Source organism: Suricata suricatta, chromosome 17 (assembly GCF_006229205.1).
Source record: "Suricata suricatta isolate VVHF042 chromosome 17, meerkat_22Aug2017_6uvM2_HiC, whole genome shotgun sequence".
Lineage (NCBI taxonomy): Eukaryota > Metazoa > Chordata > Mammalia > Carnivora > Herpestidae > Suricata > Suricata suricatta.
The window spans coordinates 23,647,540-23,663,024 of NC_043716.1; the positions used below are offsets into that span (position 1 = coordinate 23,647,540).

Here is a 15,485-nt window from a genome sequence, read left to right on the forward strand (position 1 = left end):
GGAACTAAAGGAAGATTTAGAAAGCAAACAAAATGAGTCCTTGCAGTGTTCCGGCTTTTGGCTTGCAGTTACCTTCCGGACCTTGGCAGAATACGAGGAACCTAAGCAGTGAGATTTCACTGAGTAAAACAGAGAAGTTGTATTTCTGGGAGGTTAAGATAGCTGAAATTTACAAAGCAGAGTACTGGAGAGGAAAGATTTATACAAAAAAAAGAGCTCCAGAAATCTACATAGGACCCTTGTTGAGTTTTGTAGAAGAGTTAGCTGTGTATGTACACAGTGAAACCTAAGTTTTGGCTAGCTGGAGTAAAGACACTTTCCTGAAAACAGGGAGTAGATTCATAGGGTTACACTTAATCAGAAAGGGAAAAACTAACTCTAGAGTAAAATGGTACTCCAGACTTGCCCTAATAAAGCTTAAAAAACTTTTTTTAATGTTTATTTAGTTGAGAGAGAGAGAGAGAGAGAGAGAGAGAGAGAGAGAGAGAGAGCGCGCGAGCGCGCACAAGCAGGGGAGGGACAGAGAGAAGAGACACCTATCTGAAGCAGGCTCCAGGCTCTGAGCTGTCAGCACAGAGCCTGATGCGGGGCTCGAACCCATGAACCGTGAGATCACGACCTGAGCCAAAGTTGGCCACTTAACCATGATTTCGTGGTTCGTGGGTTTGAGCCCCATGTCAGGCTCTGTGCTGACAGCTCAGAGCCTGGAGTCTGCTTCAGATTCTGTATCTCCCTCTCTCTCTGACCCTCCCCTGCTTGCATTGTCTCTCTCTCTCTCTCAAAAATAAAAAAATTAAAATTAAAAAACTAACAAATGGAAGAATAAGGAGACAAAAAAGGTGAAAAATAATTAGAATCTTACTGAACTATATATAGTATTAAACAGTATAACACAAATGGGGACCCAGGAGGCAAGGCAGAAAATATCTGAACTAGTAACAGTTAAAAAAGCCCCCAAATTTGATGAAACCTGTAACTCCACAGATCCCAGAGATCAATAAACTTTGCAAGAAAAAGTCAAAGTGAACCAAGGCAAGTTACAATCAAATTGCTAATTGAGAGAAAAAATTTAAAGCAGCAAAAAGGGAAGCAAAACCTACTACAAACAAGGGAACTATGATAAGCAATGATTTCCCTTCAGAAACAAAAGAGCCAGGGGTGCCTGCGTGGTTCAGTCTGTTAAGTATCTGACTCTTAGTTTCAGCTCAGGTCATAATTTCAACAGTTCATGGGGTTGAGTCCCATGTCAGGGTCTGTGCTGGTGCCTGCTTGGGATTCTCTCTTCCTTTCTTTCTAACTCTCCCTCACTCAAAATAAATAAAATGTTAAAAAGACAGACAGACAGACACAAGGGAGCCAAAATACAATGGGGAAAATGTTGAAAGAAAAAAAAAACTTGTTAATTTCATATTCTATATCCTATGCAAATATCCTTCCAAAAAAGGGCAGGGGGGATGAAGAACATTTTGGACAAACCAAAGCTCAAAGAATTCATCAATAGCAGAACTGTATCAAAAAAAATATTAAAAGATGTTCTTCAGACTGAATACCAGATAGCAATCAGTCAGTATCTATCTATCTATCTATAAAAAGGAATGATGAATACAGGAAATGCCCAGTCTTCAACTTCCATGGGGCTGGTATCACTGACCATACCAGATTTTAGATAGGAGCTTGATTGCAGCTTTGGTTAGACTAAGTTTTTCTCTGGTTCAAATGCTTTGAAAACACTTTCTATTCAGGAGAACCCAGAAACTGCTAGTTTTTAAAATTAGGGGCCCAGGGGAACCTGGGTGGCTCAGTCGGTTCAGTGTCCAGCTTCAGCTCAGGTCATGATTTCACGGTTCCTGGGTTCGAGTCCCACGTCGGGCTCTGTGCTGACAGCTAGCTCAGAGCCTGGAGCCTGCTTCAGCGAGCCCTGCTCGCACTCTCTCTGTCTCTCAAAAATAAATTATAAAACATTAAAAAAATTAAACCTAGGGATCCATAAACTCCAGTCTGAAGGCTGTGTGCATATTCATATAAATAATGTTTTATTAAAGCACAGCGATGCCATTTACTATCATATAATTTATGCCTGCTAATGTATTATAATGGCAGAGTTGACTAATTGTGATAAACAGACATATGGCCCACAAGTCTGAAATATTTACTATTTGCCTTTTTAAGAAAAGGTTTTGCCAATCTCTGTGTTAGACCTTGAAAGTGCTGACTGTAAGACTCCAAAACTATGAGACTGCACAAATGACAGCACCTAGGGACCAAAGAGCCTTGAGACTGAGTCTTCAAGAGTCTGAGATTTCAGAATTGCTAGGCCATAGAACAGCAAAATCAAGAAATCTCTTTTCACTTTTCAGCCTGCCACCAATTTCAGCAAGATTTCCACATGAGAGAACTGGGTGGAAAAAATTATCTTTGTATTAGGGTTTCTTCAGATTCAAATCTGAAACATGTTTCTCAAAAGTTTGGCTAGGTGTTCCTCATTCCAGGAAAGCTTGTCCTCAGGCAGGCTCACTCCACTGGCCAGCTTTACTCCCAACCTCAGCATCTGGCCAGAGATATGAAAACACCCTATATATATCCCTTGTTCACCTAGGAAAGGGCTTTGTCTCTCTGGAGTTATTTTGTTTTGTTTTGGCTTTTTTTTTAAGTTTTTTTTTTGAGAGGAAGATAAAGAGGACGTGGGTGAGGGGCAGAGAGAGGGAGACAGAATCCCAAATAGGCTCTGTGCTGCCAGGATAGAGTCTGATATGAGGATCAAACTCATAAATCTTGAGATCATGACCTGAGCTAAAATCAAGTCAGAGGCTTAACTGACTGAGCCACTTAGATGTCTTTTTTTATTTTTTTAAGATTTCTTTGCATGCGATGGCTTTATTATGTTTTTTACTGTTTGTTTATTTTTGAGAGAGAGAGGGAGGGAGAGAGAATGAGAATATGTGCACACAAGCAGGGGAGGGCCAGAGAGAGGGAGACACAGAAGCAGGCTGCAGGCGCCAAGCTATCAACGCAGAGCACGATGCAAGGCACGAACCCATGAATGGTGACCCGAACTGAAGTCAGACATTTAACTGACTGAGCCACTCAGGTGACCCTGTATGCAATGGCTTTAAAGAATAGTATGATTGTTTCATTTACGTTGTGATTTCATGATATTATAGTGGGAGTGAAGTTCTTTTCTATCCTTCTACTTCCCAACCTAAAACAGAACCCTTCAATTAGTATTTAACATGAAATTAAAAATTCTCACCAATGCAATAAGATATAAATATGAAGTACAATATTAGAAAAGAAGAAACATTATTGTGCAAAGCAGAATGCTTATCAAAAACCTCAGCTTTTTTTTTTTTACAAATTGTAATTGAGTTTAAAAAATCTATAAGGATGTAAAATACATATACAAAAATCCATGCTTTTCTTATATAACATTAATAACATGTAAGAAAATATAAAAGACAAAAACACAAAAATAGCAATTCCCCACAAGAAACAAATATCCAAAAGTAAACTTTAAGATAGAAGCAAATTTTTATGAAGAAAACTTTGTAACTAATATTAAAGATCTCAATAAATGAAGAAGCACACCATGGCTCAACAGGGCATAGATAGAGGCATACAATGGAGTTAAATAGGGTGTAAGATAACACTGTGAGGGTGGTATAAGAGTAGAGCTCTGAAGGAGGAAAGGGGGCAAATCACAGAGAAAAAACTTTCTAGACAGAGAGAACAAGGATGGAGGCCTCAAGAAGGAAGCATGCCTAGCAAGCTCAAGGAGAAGAAAGATGATCAGAGTGGCTGAAAAGGACTTAATGAAGGGGAGAAAAATAAGAGAGTAGTAGGAGAGAGTCAAAGAAAAAATGGCCAGATTATACATGTCATTGCGAGGACTATGGGTTCTGTTTTGTTTTTTAATGTTTATTTAATTTTGAGAAAGAGAGAGAGCGTGCACAAATGTGAGCAGGGCAGGGGCAGAGAGAAAGGGAAGAAAGAAAGAGAAGACACAGGATCCAAAGCAGGCTCCAGGCTCTGAGCAGTCAACACAGATCCCAAAGTGGGGCTTGAATTCACAAGCCATTAGTTTATGACCTGAGCCAAAGCTGAATGCTCAGCTGACTAAGCCGCCTAGGCACACCCCTTTTAAATTTTTCTTAATGTTTATTTTTGAGAGAGAAGGAGAGAGACACAGAGCATGAGTGAAGAAGAGGCAGAGAGAGAGGGAGACACAATCTGAAGCAGGCTCCCTGACCTGTCGGCACACAGCCTGATGTGGGGCTTGAACCCACAAACCGCAAGATCATGACCTGAGCCAAAGTCGGATGCTTAACCAACTGAGCCGCTCAGGCATTCCTAGGTGCCCCCTTTAAAACAAAAAAAAATTTTTTTGAGAGAGACAGAGCATGAGTAGGGTACGAGGGTGTGTGACAGGGTGAGAGAGAGAGAGAGAGAAAGAGAGAAAGAGAGAGAGAGAGAGAGAGAGAGAGAGAGAGAGAATCTGAAGCAGGGGTCAGGCTCTGAACTGCTAGCACAGAACCCAACTGGGGCTTGGACTCACAAACCACAAGATTATGACCTGAACCAAAGTCAGACACTTTAACAATTTGAGTCACCCAGACATTTTGGTTTTAAGGCAAACTGTGAACCACTAGAGGGTCTAAAGCAGAGAAGTGACATGATCTAACTTAAAGGATTACTTCTGACTACCAAATTGAGAATAGCCTGGTGGGCAGCAAGAACAGAAGTGAGAGGACCAGTTAGATGTCTTAATAAAGAGTTAAAATCATTAATATATGGAACTAAAAAACATTAGGACTACAATAGATTAACAAGAATAGACAGACAACTCATAAAAACGGGGAAGGGGTTAATACCATTAATAATAAAAAAACATTTCAGAAGAAAAATTTAAACAGAATCATGCTACTTCTCTACTATAAAACCTTTCAATATTCTCCCTGAGGATACATGCATGGCTACTGCAACAACTCTTTCAGATCCGTACTCCAATGTCACATTCTCAGACCACGTGATCTGTGCCCACCTGATGATACGCCCTCATCCTTCCCTGCTTTACTTTGCTCCCTAATACTTATCAATATGTGGACTTTACTTGTGTTGTTTATTGGATATCTCTCCCTACTGTAACATATCCTCCTTGAGCTACGGTCTTATGGTCTATTTTGTTCACTGGTATATTCTGACACTTAGAATAATACCTGGTACATTTTGCGCACTCAATAAATATTTTTTAATGAAAAAATTAGAGTTTTTTTTTATTGAACTCAGCACATATATTCAGAATAATGCTAATAACTATCATAAAAGATGAAGACTGGTATGTGTAGTGAAATCTGGCCTCCAATAACTTACAAATTACCTAGAAAGAGGGGCGCCTGGGAGGCTCAGTTGGTTAATTATCTGACTCTTGATTAGGACTGAGCTCACGGTTCATGAGTTCAAGTCCCGAGTTGGGCTCTGTACAGCTTGGGTTTTTCTTTCTCTCTCTCTCTCTATGTCTCTCTCTCCCCCCCCACCCTCCCTCCCTCTCTCTGCCTCTCCCCTACTCATGCTCTCAAAAATAAACATTAAAAACAACAACAACAACAAATTACCTAGGAAGACAACAATGTTCTCCAAATTTCTAGTGCCTTCAAAAAATCCTTACTCTATTCTTTAGCAGTTTTAATACAAATCTAGGGGGGGTACTTTTTACTCATCAACAAGATAACTGACAGTCAAATCAATATGTGTACCTGTACTATGTTAGTATAAGTACTATAATCATAAAAAGGTAAATAAGTGTAAACATATGTTCTATTAACTGCCAAAAAATTTTAAGAGAAATTATATTCCTTTTGCTTGACTTCCAAGGGGCTCCCAGAACTTAAAGCTAATATCTATTTTCCTTTCCTACCTCCATTCTTTTTTTAAGTTTATATATCCATTTTGAGACAGAGAGGGAGCATAGGCAAGTGGGGGAGGGGCACAGGGAGGGAGAGAGGGAATACCAAGTAGGCTCCGTGCTGAAAATGCAGAGCCCAATGCGGGGCTCAAACTCACGAACCCGGGAGATCATGGCCTGAGCCAAAGTCAGACACTTAAACAATGGAGTCACCCAGGAGCCCTTCCCACCGGCCACTATTCTGCCCTGATGTTCTCTAAGCCTAAAACCTAAAAGAGAGGTTTTTACTTAAAAGATCTAAGAGTGAAATTCTTTTGAAAGTAAAATATAAAAATAAATTACACTAGGAATATAGAATTTTGTGTACATTATTATACATTAGCTGATGGAAGAACTGAGATATTCAGAAAGTGTTCTAATTTACTCTAAAGCAGAAGAAAATTCATGTAAATGACCACACCTGCCATAGGTGAAAATAAAAAAGGCCTTGACCATATGTACCCGGGTTTAAGTACAGTGGTTCTAACTTGTTCCTATTTTACAAAGAAGAATGCTCTCTTGGGAAGTTCTTAATTTTGCTATCTCTCGAACAGTCCTCTTAAAGATCCATAAAATCTATGAACAGAGATTCTAAGACTGACAATGAAGTTACCCTACACTTTGGCATTAAAAAGAATTAATTACTTATAATTAAAAGTAAATATAAACTGAGGGAAAAGATTACTTGTTTTTGTCAAATTACACAAAATTATTGTTCATAGTTTCAAATAATTGATGTGCTAAATTCATTTAAAAATTTACAGCACAAAATCATCAAGGAAGACTGTGATACAAAAAAGATAAAATTTTTATACAATTGTACACACTGTCATATATTTTCTTTTTTAACCAAATACCAAATGTACTACATTCATTGACACTGTAACTTCCTGATGAATCAACCTTTGGAAAGGTCCAATAATTCTGAAACTAGAACTAATTTTTAAAATATGCAAAACTTCTAAGTAAGTACATAGCTTCCGTTTTTTAAAAACAGAGGTATCTACTTCAAATACCTATATAACCGAATTTACTAAAAGGGAGTATTCAAGGGTGCCTGTGACTTTGTCCAACTTTGGCTCAGGCCATGATCTCATGGTTTGTGGGTTCAAGCCCCATGTCGGGCTCTGTGCTGACAGCTCAGAGCCTGAAGCCTGCTTCGGATTCTGTGTCTCCCTCTCTCTCTGTCCACTCTTCTCTGCACACCACCCCTCCCCCACAGCTCAGTCTCTCAAAAATAAACATACATTTAAAAATAATAATAATAAGGACTATTTACAATAAGAGTAATCACAGGAGTCTGATATACAAACTGAGATAGCACTACTGTTTCCGTTTCCAAAATAAGCTATCTGGTCACTTCACTTATAATATATGAAGAAAGAGAAACCTCTATTGTTCCTGCAGAGAAATTGCTTTCTCAAATTCTAAACTTTCTTCTAAGTGGTAGATCTACATATAGAAAATCTGACCCTGAAACAAAACAAGACCGTAGCCTTGACAGAAACAATGTTTTCATTTGTATACTTCTAGATACTGAGCATATGCTCAATAAGTAATTCTTATTAATTGGTATTTACACAATACACTAAATTAGAAACACACACAAATCACACTGACTTGACTCTCAAATTTATTTTAGCTTTGATAACTGTTTATAACTCTCCTTAAAAAACGCAATTTCTTTGCTGAAAGAGAAATGTGGAGGGGCATCTGGGTGGCTCAGTCAGTTAAGCATCTGACTTTGGCTCAGGTCATGATCTCACAGTTCGTGGGTTGGAACCCCGTGTCAGGCTCTGTGCTGACAGCTCAGAGCCTGGAGCCTGCTTTGGATTCTGTGTCTCCCTCTCTCTCTGTCCCACCCCTGCTCACTCTCTGTTTCTCAAAATGAATAAAGTTAAAAAAAAAAAAAGAAGAAGAAATGTGGAAAGACATGTAGAAGATATTTAAAAGAAAAAAAATATCAGATTGTCATGGTCAACAATTAACACTATGCTTTACACTTATGTGATCTGTTCACATAGACTGCATGCAATGCTCATCAAATATTTGTCAAAAGCAAGCTAAAATATACATATTATTACATGAACTGGCAGCTGAACTGCTGGGAAGAGGGAAGGGAACTAACTTTATTTCCACCTAAAGAAGTTAGAGGTAAAGACTGCAATATTAATTACTCTACTTGCAACTCATAGTTCAATACCAGAACTTAATATTTTACTAGCTAAATAGGAATGAATCTATCATTCACCTAAGGGTATGATTTTTTCAGGTTCACAACAGCAGCACACCATATTCCCAATATTCTAAATAATTCCTAGCCTACACCTGGGTCATCCTAATCAAGTTCCACCTTACCAGAGGTTCCAGCTGCAGAAATAGCTCTTTAATGCCAGAAATGTATTCTCATTACAAACAAACAAACAAAAACCAAAAAACCAAAACAGGCAAAATATCCATGTGTTCTCAAACAGTAACACATTTCTTGAACACTGCTGAGAAAGCAACCTGTTCACAAATGCAGCGACCTTCCGAGATCTGCTTAAAATGGCTGTAATCCTTACCACGCTTACTTCATGTACAACCTGGTAAGAGGATAATGAAGAAGGGACATGCAGATTTACTAGGGGTTTAGAGTAAAAGCATCACTGACATATTTTTTCTCTTATTGAAAGAAGGTGCCAGCAATGCCAGCTAAAATGTGGCAAAAGAATATAATAACATATGTATTTTTAGTTGAACTCATAAACGCTAAAATAGAGACCATATAAATTTAAATAAGATATCAAAAGAATAATTAAAATGAAATCAATAGCCCTAAAATTAATCCAAAATACTACCTTAATTACCTCAAAATCCATATTCCACTACTAAAAAAGTCACTGAGTTAATAGGCTTATTCACTCTTAAAATACATTTTAAGGAAATTCAAAAAATTCTTTCTTAGTTTAGAGACACATTTATAATAGGCACATATATTTTCTTCTAAAAATATGGGTAAATTATATGCAAATATGATCAATATTAAAGAAAATAACTCTCAATTCACTTTTATTTTATTTATTAATTTTTTAGAGAGAGTGAGTTCGAGAGTGAGAGAGCACATAAGCAGGAGAGCGGCAGAAAGAGAGGGAGAGAGAATCCCACAAAGGCTCCACACCCAGCTTGGAGCTCAATCCCACCACCAACTATGAGATCATGACCTGAGCTGAAATCACTGAGTCAGACACTCAACTGAGCCACCCAGGCGCCCCTCAATTCATTTTTAAAACATAGTTCTTAAAATCATAGTTCTACTATCCATTTCATTTCTAAGTATTCTGGCAGGGGGGGATTGGAAAAGTGAATCTCCAAGATTGTTTGGAGTCTGAAGAAAATGGTGCACCACAACCACAACTCCATTTATCTACAATTAACAAGCTACTCCTAAGAGATTGAAGAATAAAATGACTCTGTGTCCATAAACTGCCTTCATCTCAATTTTGGCACCTATTAGCCAACTGATCTTGAGAAAGTTTCTTTAACTTCTCATAGTCTTAGTTTCCTTTGCTTTAGAATATGGGTAAAATGAACCCAGAGAGGGCACAAGGATTAAATGAGATGATATACAGAGTACATATAGTGCCTTTGCTTTAGAATATGGGTAAAATGAACCCAGAGAGGGCACAAGGATTAAATGAGATGATATACAGAGTACATATAGTGCCTCCTCTAATAAGTGCTCAATCTGCACTAATTAGAACTCTAAGAGAAATTAAGAAAACAGTCCCATTTACAACTGCATCAAAAAGAATACTGAAATACCTAGGAACAAGTTTCGTCAAGTAGAGATAAGATAGGTACTCTAAAAACTGTTAAGACATTCTTTTTTCCTTTTTAAATGTTTTAATTTATTTTTGAGAGACAGAGAAAGACAGCAAGGGAGGGTCAGAGAGAGAGGGAGACACAGAATCTGAAGCAGGCTCCAGGCTCTGAGCTAGCTGTCAGCATAGAGCCCGATACGGGGCTCGAACCCATGAACCATGGAATCATGACCCGAGCCAAAGCCGAACGCTTAACCGACTAAGCCACCCAGGTGCCCCAGACCTTCTTTAGTATTATGTTTAGATTCCTTTTTCTTTATTTTTTTGTGTTTATTGTTAGTTTTTGGTTTGTGGTTACCATGAGGTTCATATATAACACCCTATGTATATAGCAGTCTATTTTAAGTTCATGGTCACTTAAGCTCAAACACATTCTAAAAACACTACATTTTTACCATCTACCCCATATTTTGTTTTTGACATCATATTTTACTTTGTATTCTGTGTATCCTTTAGCTAATTATCGTAAGAATAGCAGACTTTACTACTTTGTCTTTTAACCTTCATACTACCATTATAAGTGGTTTACTGTATGTTTGCTTTTCAGATTTTTCTCTTTCATAATTTTCTTACTTATAGTCATGGACTTTTCTTTTCCACTTAGAGAAGTCCCTTTACTATTTCTTATAAGGCCAGTTTAATGGTGATAAACTCTAATTTTTGCTTGCTGGGAAACTCTTTATCTCTCCTTGAGTTCTGAGCAATAACCTTGCAGGTAGAGTATTCCTGGTTGGTGGGTTTTTTCCTTATAGCACTTTGAAAATAACATGACACTTTCGTTCTGCTAAAAAATCAGCTCATGGTCTCACGGGGGTTCTCTTGTATTTCTTCTTACTGCTTTGAAGTTTCTCTTTATCTTTAATTTCTAACACTTTAATTATTATGTTTCTTCATGCGGATCTCTTTGGGTTCATCTTGTTTGGAAAACTCTGAGATTCCTGGGCCTTGGTGTCTATTTCCCTCCCCAGATTAGAGAAGTTTTCAACTATCATTTCTTCAAATATGTTATCTGCCTCATTCTCTCTCTATTCTTCTTTTGGAACCCCTGTCATGTACATGTTAATATGCTTGATGCTCTAGAAGCCCCTTAAACTATCCTCATTTTTAATAATTCTTTTTGTTGTTGTTGTTCAGCTTGGGTGATTTCTGCATCACTAATTTGTTGATTCCCTCTAGTCTATTTTTCATTTTAGTTACTGTACTCTTCACTTCTGATTGGTTCTTCTAAAAAACATTTTCTATATCTTAGTTGGCGTTTTCACTGTTTATCCATTCTTTTCTTTTGATGAGCATCTTTTTTTTTAATGTTTATTTATTTTTGAGAGAGAGAGAAAGAGAGACAGTGCGAGCCAGGAAGGGGCAGAGAGAGAGAGGGAGGAGACACAGTAGGGTCCAGGCTCTGAGCTGTCAACACAGAGCCTGACTCTGGGCTCAAACTCATGAACAATGAGCTGAAGTTGACCACCCAGGCTCCCTTCAGTGAGCATCTTGAAGGCCATTACTTTCAAGTTTTTATCAGGTAGATTGCCAGCTTATCTGTTTCATTTAGTTGTTTTCCTGAGGTTTTGTCTTGTTTTTTTTTTTTTTGCATTTGGAACATATATCTGTGCCTCCTCATTCTGCCTGTTTGTTTCTATGTATTAGGTAGATCAATCCCATCTCCCAGTCTTTTTTTTTTTATAAAGTTTATTTATTTATTTTGAGAAAGAGAGAAAAAATGCGAGTAGGGGAGGGGCAGAAAGAGAATCCCAAGTAGGCTCCACACTGTCGGCAAGGAGCCTGATGTGGGGCTCAAAGCTAAATGCTCCCAGGCGGCTGCTCACACTGCTCACACTGGTGAGGTTTGGCTGCTTTACTGAGGCTAGAGCCAGTTTGGGAGGCTGCTGGTCCAGGCCAAAGCCACCCACTGGATGCAGCATGGTGGAAGCTGCCTTGGGGGGTCCCTGGTCCTGGTGCAGGCCACACAATGGGTGCTGTGGGGTGGAAGCCATTTGGAGGGGTACTAGACCCAGCTGAGATCACCTACCAGACAGACTCGGTGGAGCAGTGCTGCTTTGAAAGTCATCTGCTTGGGAGAGGGTGGTTAGGGATGGAGGGATATTGAGGCAGGTGAGTGGTGGTAGCAAGGCAGATGTAAAATATGAGAAATGGCACCTACCAGCACTAGGCCACCTAGGTAGGAGAGTAAGAAAAATGACCACCTACGTTTCTGTTCCAGGAGAAAGTTCCTTCAAATCCCTGCCCCTTCACCACATGCACTAAAACTAATGAATAAATCTCCTTCACATATGACCCTGGGGACTTTTCAAACTCCTGCTTCTGTGCTCTTGGAGTGAGTGGATTTGTGCACAGGCTACTTTTAAGAGCAGAGTCTCGGGATTCTTACAGCTCAGTGGGTTTCCTATAGCTCGGCAGCTTTCTTAGAGTTAGGTTCCACTATTTCAAGGCCAGGCTTTGTGGGAGCTCATCTTCCCAGTGGAGGTCCCCAGGGTGGGGATGTCCAATGTGGTGACTGAAGCCCCTTGCTCTTCAGGGAGGACTTCTGTGTTTGATGTCTTTTGCTTTAAGGGTCACCACACTGGGGGTGTTGGTCCTGACTACACCACATCTCTGCCCACTCCTACCTATCTCAATGTGGCTTTTTCTTTGTATCTTTAGTTCTAGAATAGCTGTTCTGCTAGTCTTCAGCTTGTCCTGAGAAAGAGTAGTTCTATATGTAGTTGTAGTTTTGGCTTATCTATGACAGGAGGTAAGCCCAGAATCTTTCTACTCTACCATCTTGACCCACTTCAGGTCTATTTTTAGGTATTGAAAAAAATTTTTTTTAACATTTATTTATTTTTCTTAAATGTTTTATTAATTTTTGATATAGGAGAGACAGAGCATGAGAGGGGAAGGGTCAGAGAAAGAAGGAGATACAGAATATGAAGCAGGCTCCAGGCTCTGAGCTAGCTGTCAGCACAGAGCCTGACGCGGGGCTCAAACCCACAAACGTGAGATCTGACCTGAGCCGAAGTCGGAGGCTTAACCGACTGAGCCACCCAGGTGCCCCAACATTTATTTATTTTTGAGAGATGGAGAGACAGAGCATGAGCAGAGAGAGAGGGAGACACAGAATCTGAAGCAGGCTCCTGGCTCTGAGCGGTTAGCAGAGCCCAATGCGGGGATCAAACCCATGAACTGCAAGATCATGACCTGAGCCAAACTCGGCTGCTTAACTGACTGAGCCACCCAGGTGCCCCTAATCTTAGGTATTTAAATAGCAAATTATGAAAGAAAAATACAACAGCTCTGATAAAAATTTAGTTAAGATCTGCTCAAATATCAAAAACTTGAACTCTAGGCTAATGTTCTAATTCAATTTCTTTTTTTCTTTTCAAACAAATTTTTTTCAAATATTTATTTATTTGAGAGAGAGAGAGTGAGCGAGCTTAAGCAGGGGAAGGGCAGAGAGTGAGAGAGAGACAGAATCCAAAGCAGGCTCCAGCTCAGCTGTCAGCATAGAGCCTGACACAGAGCTTGAACCCACTAACTGAGAGATCATGACCTGAGCTGAAGTCACACTTAACCCACTGAGCCACCCAAGTGCCCCATAATTCAATTTCTTAAACTTAAAATATAGGGGCACCTGGGTGGCTCAATGGGTTAAGTGTCCAATTCTTGATCAGCTCAGGTCATGGATCTCTTGGTTCTTGGGATGGAGTCCCATGTTAGGCTCAGTGCTGTGAGCAGCTTTCCTGTAATCTCCTGCTTGAGGCTCTCTCTCTCCCTCTCCCTCTCTGTCTCTGCACGTGCACACGCTCTCACACATGTACGCGCACTTACTCTTAAAATAAATAAATAAACTTTAAAAAAAGATGAGGTAACAATAATTTGGAATTTACAGTTCTGAAAAATGCACTTACCATGACAAAATCTAAAACCGTATGTAAATCTTATTCTAATTCTTTATTGAATACAAATAGATTCCCTAGTTGCCTTTGTGATTGACATGAAAGAGAACAATATTTGATTAATATGGCAGTGTGTTCAACTTACTGACTTCAAATTTTACTTTATAATTGTATGTGAAAAATTAAAGACATCTGCATTCTAACATAAATGTTATTTACAAGTGAAAAATTATAATTCCTTTTTGTTTCCTAAGTATCTTGGCTCATTACACAAATTTAAATGTAGTCACTGATGCTTTAAAATGAGTATTTTCTGTCTACATATAAATCAGTTTATAATACTATTTTTTTATCCTAAGTTTCCACATTCAGGTCACATTATTTGGAAAGTTTAATTAAGTACCAAATATTCTTTGAATGGAAGAGCCTGCAAAAAATTCAGTAGTGAATTGCTTAACCAGAAACTATGAACTTATAGATAATATGATAAATCATAGCCATCAGAATGCAAACCTACCATGTGAGAATATCTAAGTGAAATTTAGCAATAATTCTGACTTTCTGATAATGCTTTCACATAAGCCCAATGAAGGAGGTAGCTATTTGCTGAAGCCCACAGCAACTGAGTTGTCTATTTCACTGGTTTATGTGGATTCTTTATTTCTATAAATTGTAAAGTAAAACAAAACTAGAAAGAAAAAGACTTTCCTCCCATGGATGTGGACAAGTTGATTGGTATATCCATCTATAACCCCCTATTATGAAATTTCATGCTTCCAAAACAATAACTCTCTAGAGACATTTGCAAACCAAGTGTTCACTGATAAAAAAGAATACATATTCATTGTAAAGCACCCATTCCAAAATAGGCACAGAGATGAGTCCTTTAAAAAAGGTATTATCTCATGTAATCTTTTTTTTTTAATTTTTTTTTAATGTTCTTTATTTTTGAGAGGCAGAGAGAGACAGTGGGAACAGGGGAGGGTCAGAGAGAGAGGAAGATACAGAATCTGAAGCAGGCTCCAGTCTCTGAGCTAGCTGTCAGCACAGAGCCCGATGCGTGGCTCGAACCCACGAATGTGAGATCATGACCAGAGCCGAAGCTGGACGCCTAACAGACTGAGCCACCCAGGTGCCCCTATCTCATGTAATCTTAAAAGGTAGACTAATATGCCACCCCAAATATGCCTCCGTGGCATAAAAATTATATTGAGTTGAAGGCAATTGAGAAGAAGCAGATAAAAGATCTCTGCAAACTCCTCCTACCTTTTGCCTAATTCATAAAGGTGTCTTCCCTGCTCCTCTACCAGGAAAGACAGAAGTAATCACCAGAGACTACTCTAGACCCATATCAACCTGTAGACTGTACCAGATAAATGAATCTACATAACAAATCTTACTAGCCAGTCCTATCTACCATTACTTTCTCCACACATTTGCCTTCCCATAATTTGCCACCTCTAGAAAAGCAAAAGTACTCTTTCTTTGTCTTGTCCCTTCTCTCTAAAATTATTGTTCTTTGCTAAGATGCTATATAAACTCAAATTCTAACCACCATGCATAAGCAATGTAAATAAACTTGTTTCTTGCTTGATACCTGCCAACTCTGAGTTTAATTTAAATGGCCCTACCAATGAACTCAAGATGGTAGAGAAAAAAAGATTTCCTACCCCACATGCCTTACACCACACTGTGAGGTAAACTGTATCGTTAACTCTGTTTTCCAGAGGACGAAAAAGAAGTTGAGAGATTAAATAAATTTCCCACTGTTACACAAGTAATATAAGCAGC

General features: G+C 38.8%; 1 protein-coding gene across 2 annotated transcripts in view; it reads right to left on the reverse strand.

Moving 5' to 3' along the window:
- USP32 (ubiquitin specific peptidase 32) overlaps nt 1-15,485 on the reverse strand; it is a 228,218-nt gene that overhangs the window by 89,220 nt on the left and 123,513 nt on the right. The gene's annotated exons all lie outside the window — the stretch shown is intronic.